This window comes from Phragmites australis, chromosome 7 (assembly GCF_958298935.1).
Source record: "Phragmites australis chromosome 7, lpPhrAust1.1, whole genome shotgun sequence".
Taxonomy (NCBI): domain Eukaryota; kingdom Viridiplantae; phylum Streptophyta; class Magnoliopsida; order Poales; family Poaceae; genus Phragmites; species Phragmites australis.
Genome location: NC_084927.1, coordinates 9,617,563 through 9,640,447, shown reverse-complemented (window position 1 = coordinate 9,640,447; position 22,885 = coordinate 9,617,563). Strand labels below are relative to the sequence as shown.

Below are 22,885 nucleotides of genomic sequence, written 5' to 3'. Positions count from 1 at the left end.
AAGGGTCGAGATGATTAGGATTAAGGTTTTAAGGTTCAATCTCTTTGGTGTTGTTCAGTGGTGTTTGGGTTTGGGGGGCAGCTAAACACTCCCACATTGTGCTGGTTGCAACAACTTTATCAATGGCACACTTGGTTACGATTGAGGTTTTAGGGTTCAAGGTTTAAGGTTTAGAGTGTTGTTCAATGGTGTTTGGGTATAGGGGCCCAGCTAAATACTTTGATATTGTGCTAGTTGCAACAAGTTGATATAGGGCCCACCTTACTACCTAGTTAGGCAATATACATTTCCCCTGCTCGAAGGAGGGAAAATCAACATATCGATAGGGGCGGATCCACTGGGGATAGTGCAAAAGGGTCTCAAACCCCCTACCCCTGGGCACACCAAGGAACCCCCAAGCCCCCTTTAATTTTTGGTCATGGAAGAGGAAGAAGAAGAGAAGAAAAGGAGGAAAAGTGAGAGCCCCCTCCTTGGTGGTTCTGGAATCACCACTGTGTATCGATCCACATCACGACATAGGCTTGGGGTTTAGGACATGAGCATATGTTGCCTAAGGAGTAGGGTCAGTTACGGTTTAGGGTTTGGGCCCATATTCGAGATTAAATAATCATCAGTTACATTTTTTTATTTATTAGTTAAACCAAAACAGTGGTGCGGTTTAACCAACTAGGACTTATGTAGTCTTTTTTTTTTTGGGATTGTGTGGTACAAAATCATGTTTCCTATATATACACCTCTTTGGTTGGAGCATTATCACATTTCACTCTCTAGCAAGCTAGCTTCCAACTAAGGCCCAACATGATGCTGCCATCCATTGCCTCCGCTACACGATGCAGCTAACCCTGCTTTGGCTGATCTCTTGCTCCACCAACACGCCGCACCGACCTCCTATTCCTCAAATTTGCTGCCCCGAGCTCCTCCACGTACCATAGCCACCCTTGCGAAGGGAACGCACACCTACCACTATCGTCATCTCCTCAAGTAGCACTGGTCTTCTTCACCTCACAATCGACTAGATCGCCAAGACAAGAAGCGGCTCCTAGCGTGCTGCTGTAGGTGACAAAGGCCCGCCAGAGGATGCACTGGTAAGGCAGGATTCGTCGCATGGGCCAAAACCACCGAGGGAGGCTTCACCACGTGCACCGATACTGGCGAGGTAGGCTTCACTGCTTACACCAGCACCGATGAGGGAGGCCTCGCCGGACATGGAGGGTTTTCATACCCCACCAAGGGCGAATTCGCCACCCGGTGGGAATTCCCCTTGTATGATGGCTGGGCCGAGCTAGGCTACTGATGGGAGTTCGCCTGGCACATCGATGAGTGGTACACCCTCGAGGGAGAGGTCGCCAATGTTGTTAGATAGTGATGCTGAGGAACGAATATTATTGGGCCTCGCTTTAAAAGATGTTATTTTAGAAATAGATGAATGCCAAGGAATGAATTATTATGTCTTAGTAATGTTACTTTGTTTCTGTTGTTTTCTTGTGCGTGTTGTTTGTTGTTGGACGTCTGTGATATTTTAGATCTAGGATGAAGTGGGACATTTGTTTTGTGCTACCCATTAATTTTTCTCATGATCTAATATTTGTTGACCCACCATGATTGTCGCCATTCTATACCATCTTATTCATTAATCCTCTTTGTCAAAAATATAACTATTCAAAATCCTATTATTTTGCAATTCCCTTTTGTATCCACTGTTCCATCATAGCATCCTTTTTATTGCATACCTTTGTTTTAAAAATTATCCCTTAACGTTCAATTCTACCCATCATCATCACTTCCATAACAAGATTTGCCTTCGAGTTAGAAACAAAGGTGAGGTGGCCAAGGCAAAAATAAGAAGCCTCAAGGACACTTCACCATCACGAAGGTTAATCATGTTGGGCGACATGTTGCTCCTACAACAATTGTAGCATCATACAGGAGGCATTGTGGCCTAATTGCAAGGGACATGGTTGTCATCACGATACCGGATTGAAGGTGGATTAGGAGAATCCTACAAAGAAAGAGAAAATGTGGCAAGAGCTTCTGACAACATTCTCACTCCCTGAGGGATCCTATGATGTCGTACGCCAAGATGCATTTATGACCATGGAAAAGTAATGGGCAGACTACAGGTATGAGCTGAACAAGCATTATGTGCAGAAGGGTGTAGAAGGAGAACAAACATCCACATAGGCTTGGCTCCGGTGGGTACATTGGTAAAATACCATAATGTAGCAGGAAATAAGAGAGAGCTCAAGCGAATGTGCTAGACCCGTTAGAAGGGCTCCCAATCCAATCTAGGAACTAGGTATACGCGAGGGAACAAGTCACGCCCGAAGGGGTCCTTAGCCATAAAAACCTGAGGATCCAGAAAGTGGCCCAAAGGATGCAAGAGCTGGCCTCACAATCTTCAGAAGGCTCATTCAGGTTAGATAGAGAAAATGATGACCTAACCAAGGCCTGAGGCAACAAGGAGCACCTAGGTCACACTCAAGGGTTAGGTTCTAGGCTTCCTTGGGAGAAGGCATTTCCAAAGCACCTTGCCTCTTAAAGGAGTCAAGCTAGATCTAAAGCCAAGGAGAAAGAAATGACAGTAGAACATGTCAAATCCTTAGTAGATGAACGGCTACAAGAACTCACAACACTAGGATGCCACCATTGTTGCTCGCAAGAACAAAAATCCTAGTCCTTTTTCCTATAGAAGTAGCTGCACGTTCATGATGGCTCTAAATCTAGATGACAACGCATATTCTGTCGACAAGATTGAGGAGGCCAGACTGTGCAGGCTATTCCAGCCATTTATGAGCATCATGCTTGAAGTTGGCAAGGGACTGGCCTATCCATGGGGATGATGTTTTACACTGTCCCTGTACTAGTTGGTCTTGTAAAGGTCCAGGTGGACGTGATATATCCCGTATACACTACCGATAAGCTGGAAGTCCCCCAAAATGATGAGATCACAACTTTAGGGGAAGCCATCGAGAACTTTTTTCTATGGAACAAGCAATATATTGTCCATGCCTAGAAAGAAGCACCGCCTGCTATGGGAGCAAATGAGTGCACAATTTTCTCCACAGCCACAAATTTCTATACCATAGTCTACTCCACGGCCAGCAAATCCTATACAACAGTCCCCTCTATAGCAAGTATTTCATGTACCATTCATTACCTGAGCATCAAGTGTCTAGCATAGGGACTTCATAGCAGATATGGGATGACAGCGTAACCTCTCCCGAGAAGGGCTGGAAAATAGCTTGACAGAAGAGGTCCTCATTGCAGCCTAAAGTAGACAAGGATCAATCACCACGAGGCCACAAACTGGTGAAAACTTGGGGCCTATAGTTGTCAGAACTATCAGCTGCATTATAGAGCTATGGTGAACAAAGCTTTAGTGGTTGAACACAAGCGCTGTCAGCTAGATGAGAAGAAGAGAAAGATGTCATTTCAAGAACAAGGAAGCAACACACGTTCCCGTGTGGCAACTCAAGCTCCCCCGCAAGGTCCTATGTTTCGTTCCAACAACCAGAATAGGACTCAGTCTCAAGCCCCTATTCAACACTCCAATCCACTAGCCACTCCTCAACTCAAGAATAGCCCAGTTACTCCTGCCTCAGTCAAGAGATGTTCCATTATGGAGAAGAAGGACATTTTATGAATATGTGTCCTAAGAAGTATCCAGGACTGGCCAACATTAATACTCCGAAGTCTACTCAGTTTCAATCCCAAGCACGTAATGTTAATCAGGCCCCCGCTCGGAACAACCATGGACAGCAGAACTTCGTCTGTGGGAAGGTCAACCATGTTACCACAGAAGAAGCTCAAGATGCTCAGGATATAGAGTATGTTATGTCCCTTGATAACTCCCGACCCGCATCAGTTTGATTTGATTCTGGAGCTCCGCATTCTTTCATAGCTACAAAGTATATGTGTCGTAGAATGAGTCTTAAAATAAGGGGGTAGACATTCTAGCAGAACTTACAATTTTGGAATCTAAGGGTATAGATGTCATCCTTGGAATGGATTGGTTAGCCAAGTTCGATGGAGTAACTAAGGTGAGCTAAAGGAAAAACAGTATTCAAAAGTTATCCTCTGATCCCAGAAGTGACAATCAAGGAGAAGTACCCTTTTCTCGGAATTAAGATATGCCTCAGCAAGTCTCCTAATAAGAAGGCCCGCCAAGGTTAACGAACAGATGAGGAAACTGTCAAAAGCGAAGTGATCAGGGTATGTCAGTGCAATGACATCAACCGATAAGGGGGAAAAAGCGATTTGGAAAGCGAAGATAATTTGAAGACCAGATCCCCCTTGTCTCTTTTCCGCTCTGCCCGAATCTCGAGGGTGAGATTCCTCTAAGGGGAGTAGATCACACCCTGATTTTTAGATTTCTAAAATTTCTAAAATTTTCCAAGATTAGATAATAGGTTGAATAATTAGAATAGGAGTCTATCGCCGCTAAGAAGTCTCCATCCGCCGGGTTCATCTCCTGGCTGCCTACATATGCGTCGAGACCTTTAGGTTTTCCCATTGATCAAAGCCATCGAAACCGAGTAACTCACCGAAATCTATCTCGCCGAGCCGCCATCGCCGTAGCCTTGGCCAAGCTCGCCGCCACGCTACTCCGGAGTCGCTTTGCGCCATCCGAGCCCACCAATAGAAGCACCTGCTCTCGCCAAAGCTCAAGCCGCCACCACCTTTGTCTCAGAGTCACCGTTTCCACCTCACCAACGAGTTCCCAAGCCTTTCACCGTCTCCATCGTCGTTGTGTGTCCTCCCGAGCCAAGCTACCCGTGGAGTAACAACCCGAGAAGTTCCGTACAAACACGAGACTGATATGGGTAAGCTTAGCTGATTAATTAGGGTTCTTCCAGTGTTGTGTGGGCCAGATGGGAGGCGTGGATGAGGGAAGTTAATTCTCAGAAACCACAGGGCACAAGAGGGGGCTTCTAGGTGGCAACACCTGACGGTGAAACCTAGAATGTTGGTGACACATACTGGGAGGATTCTTTGTAAAGACTTCGTAGTGATCTAATGGTAACACACCTTAGGCAGTGTGTATAGTGCTTGGCCGATACTGCAACATGGAGACTTTAGTCATCTGCTTGCAGGTGATGAAATCACAACTCGTGAGGAAGCTATACAACCTCTGCAGAGTGTAAAATCTGATATATCAGCCGTGCTCATGGTCATGAGAGATTTTGATCATCTCATGATTAGTTGGGTTTTTTTTGTATGGTTATGGTCATTGTTTTCATATAGTACAGGTTGTACTAGCTGGTTATGGTTTATGGGATGGTTAGTGGTTGGGTGGTTTCAGTTACATTCACTTAATAACTGCTTAATGCTTTTGAGTCCAAATATCTTTTATTTACTCACATTTACGCAAATATACCATATGTTAGCCTGTTTTTGTTGAAAGCCTGCATACCTTTATTTTTTCACACTTGCTGAGTACTCCATGTACTCACCCTTGCTATCTCCCACAATACATATGCTGCTCAGTGGAGAACTTTGAAGATTTTCAAGATGATGACCTAATGTTCTAGGAGTGTGTCTTTCGATCGGTGCTTGTGGAGTGATTGGTTGCCGATGCTTTTATCCCGCTGTTGTCGTTTAGCTGCTTTTGTTTAGCTAATAGAGTTGTTTAGGTGAAGTCTTTAATGTAAGAGTTAATCGGTTGTAAATTAAAGTATTTCTTCTGTTACTTCACCTATAACGTCCTTATGTGTGTTGAACTTTCTAGGCACACATAAGTCGCATCTGGTTTTATCCGTTAAAACCGGGTGTGACAATGACACATGCATGCCAGAACTTCAACTAGTGTACATGGACAAAACCAACAATGGCCCCTTTTGTCTTATCTTAGGCCATTACAGGCATAAGCATTTTCTTCACAATGCTAGTTATGTTTCCATCAATTTTGCCAACCTATGTTAGCTATACGACCTTGAGCGCCTCAATGTTCAACTAATGAGGTGATGACTATTGTAAATTTCTACAACCTCCGTCTATTATATTTGAGGGAAAATATGTTTCATGCATGACTACTATATTATTAATAGATACATGTATCTGGAAGCTAAGTGAAAAATGTGTCAGTAGCATTCCTTGACCTGTCGTCAATATGTGTTACACCCATCAAAGAGAATCCAGAAAGTGCCCAGCCATACATATCAAATGCTATGGTTACAAGCCAACATAAGGATTACTTCCTTGAAGCCTACTACTTTAGGTGAGTTCTTCAATATATGTACTCATTGATTGTAATTCACACTTAGACTAAGAAACCTAAAGCTTATTGGCCTTATTGATACACATGTGCAACGACCACTGGATGTTCTGGAGTCACGTGTTACCAGGGTGTCGTCTATGACTCTTGATCTACATCTAGCCACATACAATGATCTAGCAGACATAATCGATAAGTAAAACAAATCATATATAAATTATGCTCTCATGTGCATTGCTTGATAACCTTTTCAGATCATCTAAATATAGGGCAATCCAAGATTATAAACAAAAGGATGGACTTCACAACAAAAGCATGACCAGATTGCTTCGCCGTACTAATTTACCAGTAAAACAATGTTATGTCTCTGATTTTTCCTAATAACGACATTGAATTGATGTTATGTTGTTATGTTTTTATAGTGCCACAAGCAACCAACAAACACCATGCTATGTGGTTACTATGTGTGCCACTATATGCAGGAACTCATCATGCATGGACGCATTTCCATGGAGGTTTGTCTGTGTAGCAATTATGATTAAGTTTTCACATCTTCATGTGTTTGTATTAATTATTTCATATTTCCTTCTCATAGAGTAAGCAAATTGTTCAAAGCACGCTTCCCAAGCTTGCGTTCTCAAAAATCCAAGGAGGGTTGTGCTGATTCATACACAGCCAGTCCTACAGTGAGACCAGCGAGTTTTATCACACATGAATACTTTTTCTAATTGCCAACCTACGTTATTTGTGAACTTACCATTTATGTTACTTGTGCACATGAGACTTTGTGCTTCAGTTTAGGTTATTGTAGACCTGCCACTTGTTGGGTTGTTGGATAAATCATGAACATGAACTCATGCACTAGCATAAATGTAACAGGGCTATACATACATCTCTAATATATCCTAGATATTGATTGTAGTAGTTGAGAAGAGATGAACTACATTTAAGGGAAGAAGAGAGGCTAAGTTAGCTTCCTCACATTTTTTTTATTTGACTAAAGTGCACAATAGGTTGCAAGGGTCTATGATGATTATGCACTTATATGGTTAAGGGTCAGTAACTTGACTATCACAATTACATATCTTCTAGTTCAATCTTTCTCATATTCTTTGATATGTGAAAAACAAGTGTAATAGTGACAATCTATGTTGCTAATTTAACGACTTATGCCCCTAAGCCGAGGCCCTTTTCCAGTTATTTTCAGCTTCTTTTCCTGGTTGCTTTAGGTACTTGTGCCAACAATTGCAAATGAATTGTTTTGCTACTTTGCTACCTTTGTCCATTTTTAGTGATAAATGATGATTATGTTGTTGGCCTGTGATGATAAGGCAAAGGGTGCACTAGGATGAAGTGGCTATTCTTGCACCAATATCATCATTCTTAATGTTCTTTCTGTAATCTTTAGATGATATATTCATTGATAAAACAATAAAATGCAGAGTGATGCTAGGAAGGTTATTTTGCTTGTGCTACTTATGAGTCCACATATACATTTTAGATATGATGTTTTGTGTCATAATCTAAGGCCCTAGGGGAATTTAATGTGAATTTTGAATCCAATGTGATAGATGGCTAGTTAGATCGATGGATCTCTTTTAGGAATTTAAACTGAATTTATAGTTTTAGGGCACTACACTTGTCACCACGGCTTTCAAGTTTCAGTATATTGGCTTGCTAGTTTCCTACTTTGCTGCTTTTTGTCCATTTTCAGTGATAGATGGTGATTAACAGTAAAGTGACTAGCATTCTGTTGTTTTTGTCATCGTGTATATTATATATATATATATATATATATATATATATATATATATATATATATATATATATATATATATATATATATATATATATATCCATGTTGCATACATGTCTAAAACATACTCATGTTATATGGCTGCATGGTTCTATTAGTTCTTGTTCATGATTTAGCTAACAATTAAAAAAACCTCAAAAAAGTGTAGGAGCTAGTTAAACCGGCCCGTACTCTCGATCTGACCGACCATGCCCAGGGACTAGCTAGTAAGATCAAGAGTGGGGGCAGTCTAACTAATTGCGCAAAATAATAGAGCCAGTTCAAACCCCGGCTTTGATAATGATGGCACAAGCCAACTGTGAAAGTGGGTAACTAACCTACTGTGCTACTCAAAAAGGTACAATCGGTTGTGTCGGAGGATTAACTCCTGTCGCAGGGATCCCGAGAGACCCCTTTTTAGAGATTCGGCCGGGGGGATGATCCTGAATAAGTTCGTCGGAGAAATGAATGAGAGCGGATGTAAATGCAACGGTCGGTGGTGGAGGATGATCGACCTAGTGCAAAGGGAAGTAAATGCACTGGGGTTTAGACAGGTTCGGGCCGCTCGGAGGCGTAATACCCTACTCCTGTATGGATGCAATAACTGTCCAGAGAGAGATCTCTCAAGGATGTAGCTGGTTACAAGTATATTGTGCCTAACTAAGAGCTTGAGGCTCCTTGTTCTTGGGCAGGGACTACGGTCTTGTTCTTGGTGCTTCTGTCCTCGATGCTTACGGTCTCTTCTTCCTTTTTCTACTTCGCCGTCCCCCTTCTCTTCTGTGCGCCGACTCTTTTATGCGTTCGCCGGCCGCGACATGCCCCGAACGGGAAGGAGGGGGCACAAGTTCCAAGACGCCGCGACTGGGGAGGCGTCATCATTTTGCCTGGGCGAAATGACCGGAGAGGTGGAAAACGCGGCGCACGCCCGGTCACTTGTCGCCATAAACGCCCTGGCAACAGGCGCCATTGAGAGGGCCCACCGGGCAGCCGCAGAGCTACCCGGCGTGCCCGCCCTATCTTGTTCTTCTGCCACGGCAGGGCGGCAGGCGGAATTCCTTGATCCTGACGATGTTACCCCGAGACACAACGGATGGCACGGGACGGGACCCGTGCAAATAATAGCCCCACACCTCTCTGCCAAGACGTGGCAGGAACTGACACCGAGGCGGGAGCAGTTGGGAATGTCAGGCCGCGCATGCTCATTAAATGCGGCTTCAGACCTTTGACTGATTGACACCTTGTCGGCGGGCCCCTCGGGGGGCCTTTCTGGGTCGTCGGGGAACCGAATGCTCGGGGGTACTGTTCACCTCCCCGAGCACTCTCTCCCGAGAATGCTTATCCTCGTCCTTAGGGCACCGGGTGCTCGAGAGTACCGTTTACCTCCCCGAGCACTTTCTCCCGAGCACTCTTGTACGAACCTTCGAGGAACCGAGAGCCCGGGGGCTGCCACCCGCAACCCCGAGCACTTTTGGTACAGATCTTTCGGGGAACCGAGAGCCCGGGGGCTGCCACGCGCAACCCCGAGCACTCTCTCCCGAGCACTTTTACACTGACCCTCGGGGAACCGTGCGCCCGGGGACTGCTGCGCGCAGCCCCCAAGCACTCTCTCCCGAAACTTAGCTCTTCTGATCGTCGGGGGACTAGGGTGCTCGGGGGCGACCGGACACCTCCCCGGGCACTTTCTTCCCGGTACTTAAACTCTGCGGGTCATCGGGGGACTAGGGTGCTCGGGGACCAAGGACTGTGGCCCCGGGCACCTTCTCCCGGAACTTAGACTTTCCTCACCTTGCGGGGGGAACCTCGCGGGATGGTGACACGTGGCGGACGACTGGCCTGGCCTCGGGACTCAGGGACCCCCGGTTCCTGATACACCGACAGGTTGATATGCATAACTAACTAGACTACGAACAATGTTACAGCCAGTTCCGGTAACGAACTGGCTTTACTACTCCGCACAACACAGTCGCTTGCTAGGAACAACTGACTGGCATATAGAAATCATTATAGCCGGTTCCAGTAACAAACCAACTTTACTACTTAACATAGCACAGTCGCTTCCTACAAACAACCGACTAGAATACAGAAATTATTACAACTGATTTTGGTAATGAAGCGACTGGACTATGGTACGTATTTAAGTCAGGTTGGGTAAAATAACCAATTAATTGTACTACTCCAAAACGCAGAGTCGATTGGTGTCAACAACCGACTATAATATGTACAATATTACAGACAGTTCCGGTAATGAATTAGTCGGGTTTGATAAGGAATCGGTTGTACTACACTGCATAGTTCAAGCAATTTATGTTCCGATCTAGCTGCAATATTTTGGTTAGTTCAGTCGGTTTATGGTAGCAACCAACTGTAAGAAAGATTATAGCAGTCGATTCTTATAGCGGATTAGAATAGTTACTCATTTTTACAGTCCCTTTTTGTTGACGGTTCAAACCCTGACTAGGAAAATGGTTACAAACCAATTAGGAAAATGGTATCTGTACTAGTGCATGTTCACTACAACAAAAACCTTATGTAGAAACATTTTTCTAGAGGTGATTTTCAAATCGTCTCTAAATCACAAGTTCCATAGTCTAGCAACACTTTTTAGAGGCATTTTAAAAATCGCTCAGAATACTTTTACCCTAGAGACATATTAGAGACAATTTTAACACATTTTAGAGATATTTGCTAAATTTATCTTGTAGAGGCATTTTTTAGGCACTCTATAATTTGCCTCATTTGTAAAGGTATTGTCTTGAGATATTTTAACCTCTCTAGAGGCACTGTTTAGGAGGATAATCTGTGCTAAGTAATGAGATATAAGTAACATAAGGCATATACAAACAAGTCATGAGATGAGGGTGAGATGGTTAGTGCAATGAAGATAAGAATGATTTTCTCAATAGGCATATACAAACAAGTCTTGAGATGAGATTGAGATGGTAAGTGCAATGAAGATAAGAATGATTTTCTCAACTGGTCTTGAGTTGAAGGATTAGCATTGACAAGGGAACATATTTTTATTATCTTTTTTCACAATGGTTTGCTATGGTAGTGGAGCATTTTATTGCTACTAGAAAATGACGCTACTCTTTTATAGACATAAAAAACGTCTCTACAGAAATGCTGCAAAGGATAAATGCATTTTATAAAATGCCTCTTCATTTGTACAGACAATTCACTAGAAGGCACTTATGGCATTTTCAGAATGCCTCTATACTATTGTAAAGGCAATAGAAAAATGCCTCTACAGTATTGAAAAATGCCTCTACAAGGTGTTGCCATATGACAGGTACATGGGCATTCTCAATTCCTATATACAGAATTATTCTCATCCAGAGGATGGCATCGGGCAAGGTTACTCAAGCAACATGGGACCAATTGATTGGTATGTCTAAATCTCAACATGGGGCAGGTTGGCTAAGAAAGGGACAAAAGGAAAAAGTTATTCATTGACTATGAAAATATTTTGTTAGAACAAAACTCATTTCACAGTCTTGCAACAGCTTGCCAAAGTGGAGCTATGTATCAAAAGACACATCAATGAGATACGCATTAGAAATCCAAGTGGTCCAGAGGGTTGGATCACGAAAGAGCACAAAAGACACAATTGCGTCATGGTAAGCATACGACATCAATAGATATATATTTTATACTAAAACCCACAATGACAAGAGCACAGTCCCAAACTACGCTATCCACATAGATATCTATGACAACAAAAGGAACAACACTACATACTGTGGGTTCATAGAATAAATTTGGGAGCTCGACTATGGTCCAACGTTGAAGGTCTTGATGTTTCGATGCAAATGGGTCAAACTTCCAAAGGACATGAAGGAGAACAAGTACAGATATTCACTATTGTGGACCTCAATCATATCGGCTTCAAAGACAACCCCTCCGTACATACATATCATGTTGGGCAAGGTTTCTATAGAATTGACCCTACATACAACAGCAAGCACATAGTTCTTCCAGGAAAAAAAAAAGAATTCTTGAAGTTGAGAATGCATAACCAATTCAACAACATACCACCTTTCGGAAAACCCAAACTCAATTCAACAACATACCACCTTTCGGAAAACCCAATAAAATAAAGTTTGTCCAAGAATCCCTTGAGTAAGCTGCCTATCTACACAACAATCATGATGAAGGGTTCATAGTTTGAGCCAATTAACTTGGTTAGTTGAATAATATGTAACTCGACAATTACATGGATTTGATTAATAGGGCCTTTTGTAATATATTAATTAAGAATTTATGTTGATTTATTTACTTAAAACTACATAGCTAATTAATCAAGATCACTTATTTATATATGCTGAGATATTTAATAAAAATTATGTTCACAAATTAGAGATATGGTGGAAAGACATTTCCCTTGTCGGTTGTGGACTCAAAACGACTACAAAATTGCATTACTTAGTCAATTGAAGAAAAGAACCGTTGAGGTAAATGCATTTTTCGAATCGGTTAGAACTGACTCAGAAATGCCATCCCATAATACACATGGGGCCCTAACCGTGACTTGACTCATCCACTCGCTGATCTCCCTATGCCCTAAGCTTTAAGGTGTCATCACCCTCCACTGTTCCATTGCCACCCGCATCATATCCGACATTGCTTGCATTGTCAATGACCCCATGCATACCTCTCCCCTAACATTATGCCATCCTCCACCAATGTCTGTTGTCTCCTTCACCACTCCATCTCAAAGATCTACGCCCTCCACCACCGCACCCTTCACCATCGAGTCATCACCGAGATCTATGGCGGCTTCCACCACTGCCGCCTCCACTCAAGATCTGATCCTAACTCCCGGTGACCTCCACACTCACATCGACACTAACACCACCACATCTTCGGCCTCCTCCTCCATAACCCCATTTCTTATACTCTATCGCCCTTCTCCATCATGAGGCACCGACCACATGCTAATTAAGAAGGGGTAGCTCAGGAGCAACAACCTGAGCATGAGTCATCATTTGATCCTAGCGCTAGCAGGAGCAGGAGACTGCAGCGACAATAGTCTAGGCTCCAGCCGATCTCCAACCCAAGCCCTCGCAGGAGAAGGAGCCTAGGAAGGAGCCAGCCGCTGACTGACACGTGAGCAGGAGCCTGAGACCAGACATAAGCCCTAGCCCACGGTCATAGACCTCAAGGCCTAGGAAGGCGTCCTAACTACAACCCATCCACTGACAACAAGGTATTCACGCGCCGATCAAGGTATTCCCTCCCTCATTATCTTTATTTGGCTAATATTTATTTATATAGTTGGATATGTACTCTATTCATAAGAGCGTTTGATAAACTCATGCCGGCTTCATCTCAACACCGTACTATATTTACTAGTGGCTTGCACGCGCCCCTGTGTGTGGGAGAAAAATTTTTGGCTGGCCAACGGCGCGTCGCACGGCAGCTGGCCTTGGAGCCTCCCGACTTCCATAGTAGTAAAAAAAAAATTGGTTGGCCGGGAGCACGCTGCACGGCAACAGAGCTGGGCAATTCAAATCGGACAACTAAGAAGAATTTCACCGACGTGGATGTCGTGGCTGGCCTTGGAGCCTCCCAGCTTTCATAGTAGTAAATAAATGACCCTTTAGACAAACTATTGGACATTGATCAAATCATCTGGTGAAAGATCCTGGCCTGCAAACACAACAGAGAAAATAAGTAAACCACAAAGATATTACTACTACAGCTATTGCAAAATAAATTATAGATATATTTATTGCCCATAGATACCTTGGCCGTTTCAGCAATTTATTTCGTCTTGTCCTCATCTCCAATGAGATCTGACAAAGCTGGAATATCCTTTTCAGCTAGATCAGATTTATTCACTAGCATCTTAGCATAAAGGTAGCTGCCATTCATTATTTTCACCAGCTCTGGAAAATGCCACGAGCACTCCCTGAATTATGGTTAAGCAATAATTTAATCATCATACAGAATATTCAAAAAATAGATACACCATCAAGAATAGTCGGTGAAATAAGATGTGGGATAATGCCCATTACAAACATAACAAAGAATATACTGCTAGGCTGATGAGTTAGATGCTCTCTCAATATCATATAGCCTGGGATAGACCAATGAAGAATGTCCTGAGAAAAGAAGAATTTGCAAACCAAGTGTGTGCTCCATTCATGAAAAAAAAATGAACCAAATGATGCTCCATTCATGAAAAAAATCATGCATACACGAAGTAATATTTCACATGTATTCACTACATTTTGTAAGATCCTTCCATAAGAAGAATCCTAAGAAATATTACTTCCGGCCGGCCGGCATATTTCACCTTGGCCAGATCGGTGCAAAATACTCCAATTGTGAAGCTGACTTCAGGTAAGTGCCACATGGAGGGGGAAGGCTGTGTTAGCTATTCTTATGTTTTACGGACTAAAAATTTCAGTAAAGATATGTGACACATGGCAAACATTCTAGAGATACATGCGACATGGCAAACATTCTCAATTCTTTTTAGGGAGGAACACATGGAAACCAACATTCTTTAAATAAAAGGGACGATGGTAACATAATTTACTGTAACAGAAAGCTTTAAGATACCGTTTTCATTCATATTTGTCCCTTGGTGTCAAGGATTCGACTCAAGATCTTGCAAAAGTTAAGAAAATAGCCAAGATACTAGATAGGTAGAGTGCTTAGATGGTACAGTAACTGTTTGTTTTATATTAGAGTTAGATGACAATCGTACCTCATGACAGGATCCATAATGGTCGAAAGGAATGTGTAGTAACCACTAACCAAGCATCAAAAATGACCTAACCAGTCAAGGATGACTCCAAGTTCAACCTGGATGAAAACAGAATAAATACTAATCTTTATATATCTAAATCCCGGAAGGGATGGAGGCCTCTGATTGGCTGGTTCATACAGGCCGTCCAATTGCTGTTGAATAGTTGGATGCGGAAAAAATATTGTATCGCTGCTGCACTAGCTTTACATCTAAATCCCGAAAGGGATGGAGGCCTTTGATTGGCTGGTTCATACAGGCCGTCCGATTGCTGTTGAATGGCTGGATGCGGAAAAATACTGTACCACTGTTGCACTGGCTAAAATAAAAAAAATGAAAAAAGCTCTCTGGAGTGTTCCCAAAGGAGGTGCTCGTGATCTTTTTCCCTTTAGCTTTCTGACACCTCTGTCCTCTCCTTTTACTTGCTTGCAGCTGTCCGTTCCCCCTGACATTGCCACCTCGCCGCTCCTCCCCCTCCTCCTGAGTTTCCTGCTGGATCGGTGACCGAACTCACTACCAGTGCCTCTCAGCTCCTCCCGCCACCCTAAGAAACTCCTCGCCTCCCTCCTCTTCTGCTCCTTTCTCTTCTCGCACCCGACCCCGCTAGCTCCCGCCTTCTCCTGCACCACCACGCTCCTCCGCCGGTCCCTGCGCCACCGTGCCCCTCCGCGGGCCCCAACACAGCTCTATCTCTGCCTAAGGTCGTCGCCTCCTAGCATGCACCTTGCACCGCGGACGGTCGCCGCCCTGCGCCTTCTTCCTCAGCACCACCGGCCACGTCCTCCATCAGCGCCACTACCCCCCCCCCCCCCGGCTCGTGGTCGTCGCCTGTTCCAGGGATGCCAGCGCCGCCTTCACCTTTCCAATTTAGCCCTGCTGGCCACCACCTCCCTTCCAACAGCTCCAAAGCCGTCGCTTCCAGTGGAGCCACAGCCACCGATAAGGCATGGTGGCCACCACATCGCCAGAATTAGTGGTGAGAATGGGGTCCCTAGACCTCCAATCGCATCTTCCAGTATTTTTTCCCTCTGATTTTGCGCACAGTGAGCTGGAGACGAACCCTAGCTCCATGGCTAGCCGGCATGGACCTCGCTGTCGCCTCCCCCCCTTGCCGCTTGTCGAGGGTGGGGGTTCCACTACCTTGCTACTCCGGTGGTGCTCTTTGTGCTCCACCTCAGCTTCATCCTGGGCCACCCTACTGGTAAGACCGAATTTCCATACCCCTGAATGTGCTGGTTCACCTGTGTGATATACTTTGTGCTTTCTGCTGGAAGATGAATCAATCAATCAATGATGCGTAGAAAACAATGTGCAGTAATTTGACGTTGTAATGCCTAGATGTGGGCTTGCTCCCAGAATACTAGATGGTGCTTAAGCTTCAATTGACCTTAACTCATGGTTATGGTAAACTGAAATATAGCAGCCCTGTGATGTGCAACTGATAACATTCCTGCTCATGTTAGGCACAATATTAAGTCCGCCAAAACAGATGTTGCATGGCTTGATACAATCATATAAAATATTGCCTTTCATCCGACTACTTATCATCAAGCTTGCTAGCTGTTGAAGCCCTTTGATTTATTTATGGATTTGGGCCATGTGTCTTCATAAATTATTTATGTTCAAATTTGAGAAGTGCTACTGGGTAATTTCATAGTTATGTATGTCTCTATACCTTTAACTATTTATACCTAATTATGATTCAACTCATGTCTATCTATATTTTCACTGATTTTATGGTCACATAGCCAATACTATGCAAGATTGTTAAATATGTCAATTGAATCATTATGCTATCTATTTATATATGTGCTTTGTGCAAGGGACGACGAGCTGGAGCTAAGCAGGTAGTAAGGGTTTGATGGCCATGGGATAAGTTGGTGAAGCCACTCCAAGATACAATGATGTTCATAATTCATAATCTCTATCCTCGGTCAGTTTGTTTGTTGCTCCATGATATGAGGATAAATTAGCTACAGCTAACAACCTTCAGTTAATGAACCTGAATGCAAAACATTTACAAATGTTTATAGCATTAGCTTTAAAGAAACAGGTAAGATCCATGGTATATTAAAAGGAAAGATTTAGCTTTATGATACTTTTGCAAATTGTTGGTTAACATTTATGTATCAACTTTTGACGTGCAAATAATTCACATTTATACTCACTTACTGTTTGTTTACTGTATTCCTTTCTCCTTCAAAAGTACTACAATGGATAACCTTAATAACAATCTCAAAAAAGAGACAAACAATTTGCTTGCTGAACTTTAGATCAGAAAACTCAATGTACAGTTTCCGTATAGTTTGCATTTTCACTATAGTTTATCAGGTCCATTTGTGCAGGAACCAAAACGGAGAGGCAAATCCTAATGACTCGGTACAGGGGTTCCATACAGTTGGGGCACTATGGTCATTGCTTACAAGCAAAGCAAGTTCAAAAGGCATAATCTGAAGCCAATACAAATGAACTTTGTTGAGAAATATGCAACATTACCCACAACCATTCTGAAATTGATTTATCCTTCAATAAGGGAGCATAACACTTTTCTCTTTTCCTGGGTGAAATGAAAATATGCTATTTTATAAGTGACTAGGTGGCATTCTGTGTGAATTCATGTCATTGTGATAACCTGGTAGGTGTTACATATGTTGATATGTTATATGTAGGATTGGGAGAATTTGTGGAGGCCTAAACATGCTGGGAAGATTTCAATGGTTGATTCTCCCAGAGAGGCCATTGGTAGAGCCTTGAAGCATCTGGGATCATCATATAACACAATGGATATAGAAGCAAAAGTCAGTGGCAGTAAGGAAGCAATGTTAAAAAGCTTTACACAACTACAGAAGTACATATACACCAAATTAATCATGTAATCTCTGACAAGCGACAATCCAAATATTCTGAACAACAGATGAATGTGATAGATGCTAAATGCTCACGAAAGCCAAATTATGTTCACTATAGTTATCAAGATTATTTTTGCTTATATATCCTAATTAAGTACTTGTTATCAGAATAGATGTTTCTGGTGGAATTTTTACCTGAATGGTGTAAAAATATGTGAGTGTACAAGTTTTTATAAATGATCCATTAGTAAGTTCAAACAGTCAGGCTGAGTTGGATAGCTAGCCCATTGTCTTGTTTAATTGGGAATGTATGGTGCTTGATGAATCCCACTTATCTGAGCCGTCAAGTTTGGAGAATCTAATAATTTGTTTTGTTCCAGTTGGTATATATGGTGAATCCAAATCCATACGACCTCAGCCATGTGATTCAAATGATGAAACATTACATTTCATTATTCCCAAAATGGTGGATTGCATGGTAGCATAAATATTGATATTGCCCCACTTAGGAATATGTCTGTTTATGTATTCAAAATTCATTAGTAATCAGCAAGCGTTATATATAGTTGCACCTACCTAACAAATGAACATATGTATAATGAAAAATGAAAATGCATGTACTTCATTCGTAGTAAATTCCATTGTGCTAAAAAAATAGAGATATGGGATGGTTTGGACAAAACATATTCCATGACGTAGGGTAATGTGTAATAACTGAACACAAAGATAGAGTGCAACATTTGTTTACAAATTAAAAACACTCCTTAACGAAACACAGATATTTGTTTAGATATTAAGAACAATGCTATCAACTGCTGTACAAGTTCATTTGTCATGTTTATGTATTTGTGATGCTACATGCAAATAAGTAATTACACTCAATTAGTGTTGTTAATATTGATACAATGGCATAGCATCTACTAATCTCCAAGTAGAGCTGTGAAATGCCCTCTCGTCTTGTGCCTTTAGCTTTAGTTTTGAATCTACTGCTGGAATCCACCAAGATCTAAACACCTACAAAAAGATTTGGAAACAATAGCAATCTTGATGTGGAAACAGATTCAACAAAATCTAGAGCAATGCTGTTGAGAGCTGACAGGTAGGATTTTAGGCAGGCTCATGAATTTCCTACCATGTTACAGTATTCACTAATGATTCAAATCCTGTAAACTCTATTTGGATTGAAAGATAATTTATAGTTCTTTTCAAATTATTGTAGACATCATTAACGAATATGATTACATTATGTCAATTTAAGTGGCAATCATGTCTGATTAGGATTGAAGAGGAAAGCTGTCAAGATTAGAATATATGCTAACATCATGTCCTATCCAGTTCCTATGCAATATCTTGGCCGGTCATCGACTTTAGTGGATAAACTAGGACATGATAGCACATGAAAATAGTTGAATTGTCTTATCTAACCTCTTGTAATTCCAATTGAAATGAAAGTGTTAATACATTTTTCATAGTGATAAAGTCATGTCATTTTAAATAAAACTTCAAATATGCAGTCAAGCTGCTTTGTGCTCCAGAAAATTGTCAGAAATACAGTGTACTACTTATTTACACACTGTTCACTACCTTCTATCAAAGCATTTTGTGCTCCAGAAAATTGTCAGAAATACAATTTACTACTTATTTACACACTGTTCACTGCCTTCTATCAAAGCATTTTGACTGTAGATTTCAACCTGCACAATGTTTTCACTTGTGAGGCACTTGTAAGGATAGTCGAAATAAGCAAGATGGTAAGTTACTTGACCATAAGAAAGGTTGCAATATTCAAGTACAACAGCTATGTGGTATACAATATACAGGAAAGTCTACTACAGAGACATCCTAATACCACTCTTTTCCTGGTGATTTGGAAGTGATTTTAGGCATTGTTGGCTAATATATTAATAATAAGAGCAAGGAAAGCCAGATGCCATGTTTTTTTTATGAGTTAATTATGTGCATTGCATGCTGTTGTTTTTGAAACCCCATGGCTGGTATTTCATCACAATAGCACAAGTGAAAACATTGTGCAGGTTGAAATCTACAGTCAAAATGTTTTCTTATTTCTTATTCCATGATTGTTCTATCTGCTCTATTTCATTTGTATTATTTTGTATCCTGTGAAATTTGTACTCATACGAAATAAACTTTCAAAAGACCATGTAGCGGGGAAATTGTTTATTTGAGATCCAAAATTAGAAAAACAGGCAATTATTTAATGTCCATATCAGCCACACCAACTATTTAAATGGTACAATTAATGATTAAAGATTAAATAGGTTGATTCCTTCTCATGTACAAACAAATTCAAATTACTAATCCTTTATATCTTCTACAGGACATGCATGAACATCACTATGAGCTACTTGCATAATATTGCTACAAGCATTCTGATCATATTTTACAAAAAAAAAAACTATTACCTCAAGCGACTACAAATATTATGTAAATCCATGTCATTCTTTTATTGCAGCATCAACATGCTGATAAATCACTCCATTGCAACATCATCAAGCTTATATTTACATTAGAACTATATACTATTATTCTACTCTGATATGCCCTTGTTGTCTCAGCTTCTGAGATCATCTGGCTATTTCTCCAAACACTAACCAATGCTTATGCCCATAATTTTATCAAGCGAGGGTCAACATGCGCGGCAACGTCGTGCCCATTTTCTAGTGAACTTCAATTGCCAGGTACCCTAATGATAGCTTTGCAAAGGTAATGTAGCTTCTATGAAGTGAAACTTAGTGTGTGAAAAGGAAAACAAGCAAGTTTTCAAAAGTCTACCTACTTAAACATAGAAGGCAAAATTTGTGGCTGAGTGAGCATTATTACATCCTGCATATGCACAGTTTCGTAAATATGGATGTAACAATGCTAAGGTTCTGGTTCTTAGTTAATGCCTTAAGTAGTAACCTGGAGAAATTGCCGAAGTACTGAATCCCCAAGTTTCTGATGTTAAACAAAATACAATTCATAAGATAAATAAAAAGTGACATAATGGTATATCCTATAAATAATTCAAGTTACCTGCATTGACTGAAAATTAGCAAAGAGAAGCTCATTAACTAAAGTTGGTGAAATACTGATCTGTGGCCTTTCTGACATTGCTCGTTGCAACAACCATGATGCACTTAAATTTGGCTGCAATACTAACAGATGAATTAGGATCTGCTTCAATTGATGATACTCGAGAATAAAGTCAGAAGGTATCAAAAAGAGCAAGAATCTCACATGAGTTCCCTTCGTTACGCCGTGGCCAGATGTCTGGGTCAAATTAGCTTTCTAAGCTCGTCTAACACTTCCGGTTACCAATGACCTCTGAACATCTCTCACTGAGGAGTGCGTTAACCAGAACTGTTGCATGTAATTCACAGACTTCTCTCATTTTTTTTTAATAGAGGAACATATGCTGTCATGCTGCCAAAGACCATTCATGTTTCTTAATGAACTCTGTAAACTATTGAGGGGGAAACAAAAAAAATTATAAGTAAGAATCGATGAACCTCTTGATGTTTAAAGCTTTGGCCATGTATACAGAATAGATGCTGTAGGTTCCGTGCTGCTATAGTTGCACACAACCATTTTGACAATTTGACCTCCAACTATTTAGAATAAGCAACAAATGGTCACACGGGAGAGCAAATTCACATGGGAAAACCTACAAATCAAACCTTGCTTGCAGAATTATCTTAAAACAAAGCCATTTATAGAACAGCATCTAATCATTTACCTTGTGACCGCACACCACCACATGTTCTATCCATTTGTATCAATAAAATCTGACAAAGCACAAACAAGGGAATGGATTATTCACGTCAAGACGAAAGGAATCAGAAGAAGGATGGGACCGATGTTTAGCCCTGCTGCTACCATCGCTTAAAACACACGCTTCTCGTCTGCATCCCACAGACAGCAGCTCCATCGATGCGAGGGCAACTCCTCTCTTTCTCTTGCATGGTATACATAGTAGCGAGTCCCTGCCTCTAGTCCAACAATTCCACCCAATCGAGGCAGCCATTCTCCTGGAGAACCACAGAGAGGGAAGAGATTGCGGGAGGCCAGGCCAAAAGTCCAGGAAGAGGAGGGAGTTGGGCTGGGGACAGGGTTTCAGAGTTGTACCGGGGAGAGGAAGCAGCAGATCTAGCGAAATGACGATGACGACACGCTTGAGGAAGGGGATGGAGAGGGCTGAGAGCCATGGCGAGGTCGATCTCTGCGCCCTTACAGTGCCGCTCCAGCGCCCACGACTCCCACGAGGAAGTAGCGGTGGGAGGCAATGAAGAGTCGCTCGAGGTCATCCGATGGCCTATGGGTTGAGGGCACGTGCCGGAGGCGCTAGATTCACTGGTGGCAGTAGCCGGCGGCGCCACCCATCCAAGCATTTGGTTTGGCCAAGTGCAGCTGCCACCCAACGGTGGGACCACGCGGAGGAGGCGCTCAGCGCTGGTAGTCGCACGCGTGCCAGCGCAGCGGACGACGGATGGTGGCGCAGCAGCCGTGGGAGACAACTGACCAGTGGCTAGTCGATGATCTGTAGCGGCGGTCGCTAGCGAGCGCCGCGAGCGACCGGCGCGGCAGTAAGCTCAAAGAACATGGCGCCAAGAGGGGCGGAATGCCATGGAAATGGGCCACGCCAGCAGGCGTGGCAGACCGCAGCACGAGGAGCGGCCATGGGACAAGAGGCGGTCAAGGGACGAGAGGCGGCAGCAATGGCGTGAATAGGTGAGGGGGGCGAAGCGGCCATCGGGCGACGGAGGTCGGAAGCGGAGGTGCATCGAGGCTTCCAGAAGAGGGCTCGATATTTCCTCCCGACCAAAGCAAGAATTTGCGTATGGGCAGGGGCGGATCCACCGCTAGGGCGAGCCCGGGCGGCCGCCCGAGCTCCCCGGCGGCGGACTCCCCCTCCTCCTCATGGATTTCTAGAGGATTTATCGATTTTCGGCGGCGTGACTGCGTGCGGCTATGTCTATGTGAGGAACCGAGGAAGAAGAAGACTCATTTGGGGCTTTGGGCAGTTGGGTTGTGAGGCTGACACCCGCACCTTTTCATCCGCACGGCTCAGTGACCTAGTTGGATTCCAATCGGCCCAGTTGGATTGCTTCCTCTTTGCCCTTTCCCGTTTCCCCCAAATCAGACTCCTAATCTTCACCATAACTCCAATCAGCCCCGGCCAACCGTAACTCCCGGGCTCCCTACGGCGGTGGCCTGCGGGCAAGGAGCAAGGAGTCAACTGTCAAGGACGCCATCGGCTTCGGCAGGCCCAC

The 22,885-nt window shown here is 42.8% G+C and overlaps 1 long non-coding RNA gene across 1 annotated transcript; it reads right to left on the bottom strand.

The window, feature by feature from the left end:
- Window positions 1–18,376: 18,376 nt before the first annotated feature.
- Window positions 18,377–22,451, bottom strand: LOC133923968 (uncharacterized). Its single transcript, XR_009910697.1, has 5 exons — window positions 21,741–22,451; window positions 21,492–21,643; window positions 21,352–21,400; window positions 20,853–21,071; window positions 18,377–20,762 (listed from the first exon to the last, which is right to left on the bottom strand). It is a non-coding gene; the product is annotated as an uncharacterized LOC133923968 (long non-coding RNA).
- Between the last annotated feature and the right edge of the window lie 434 nt (window positions 22,452–22,885).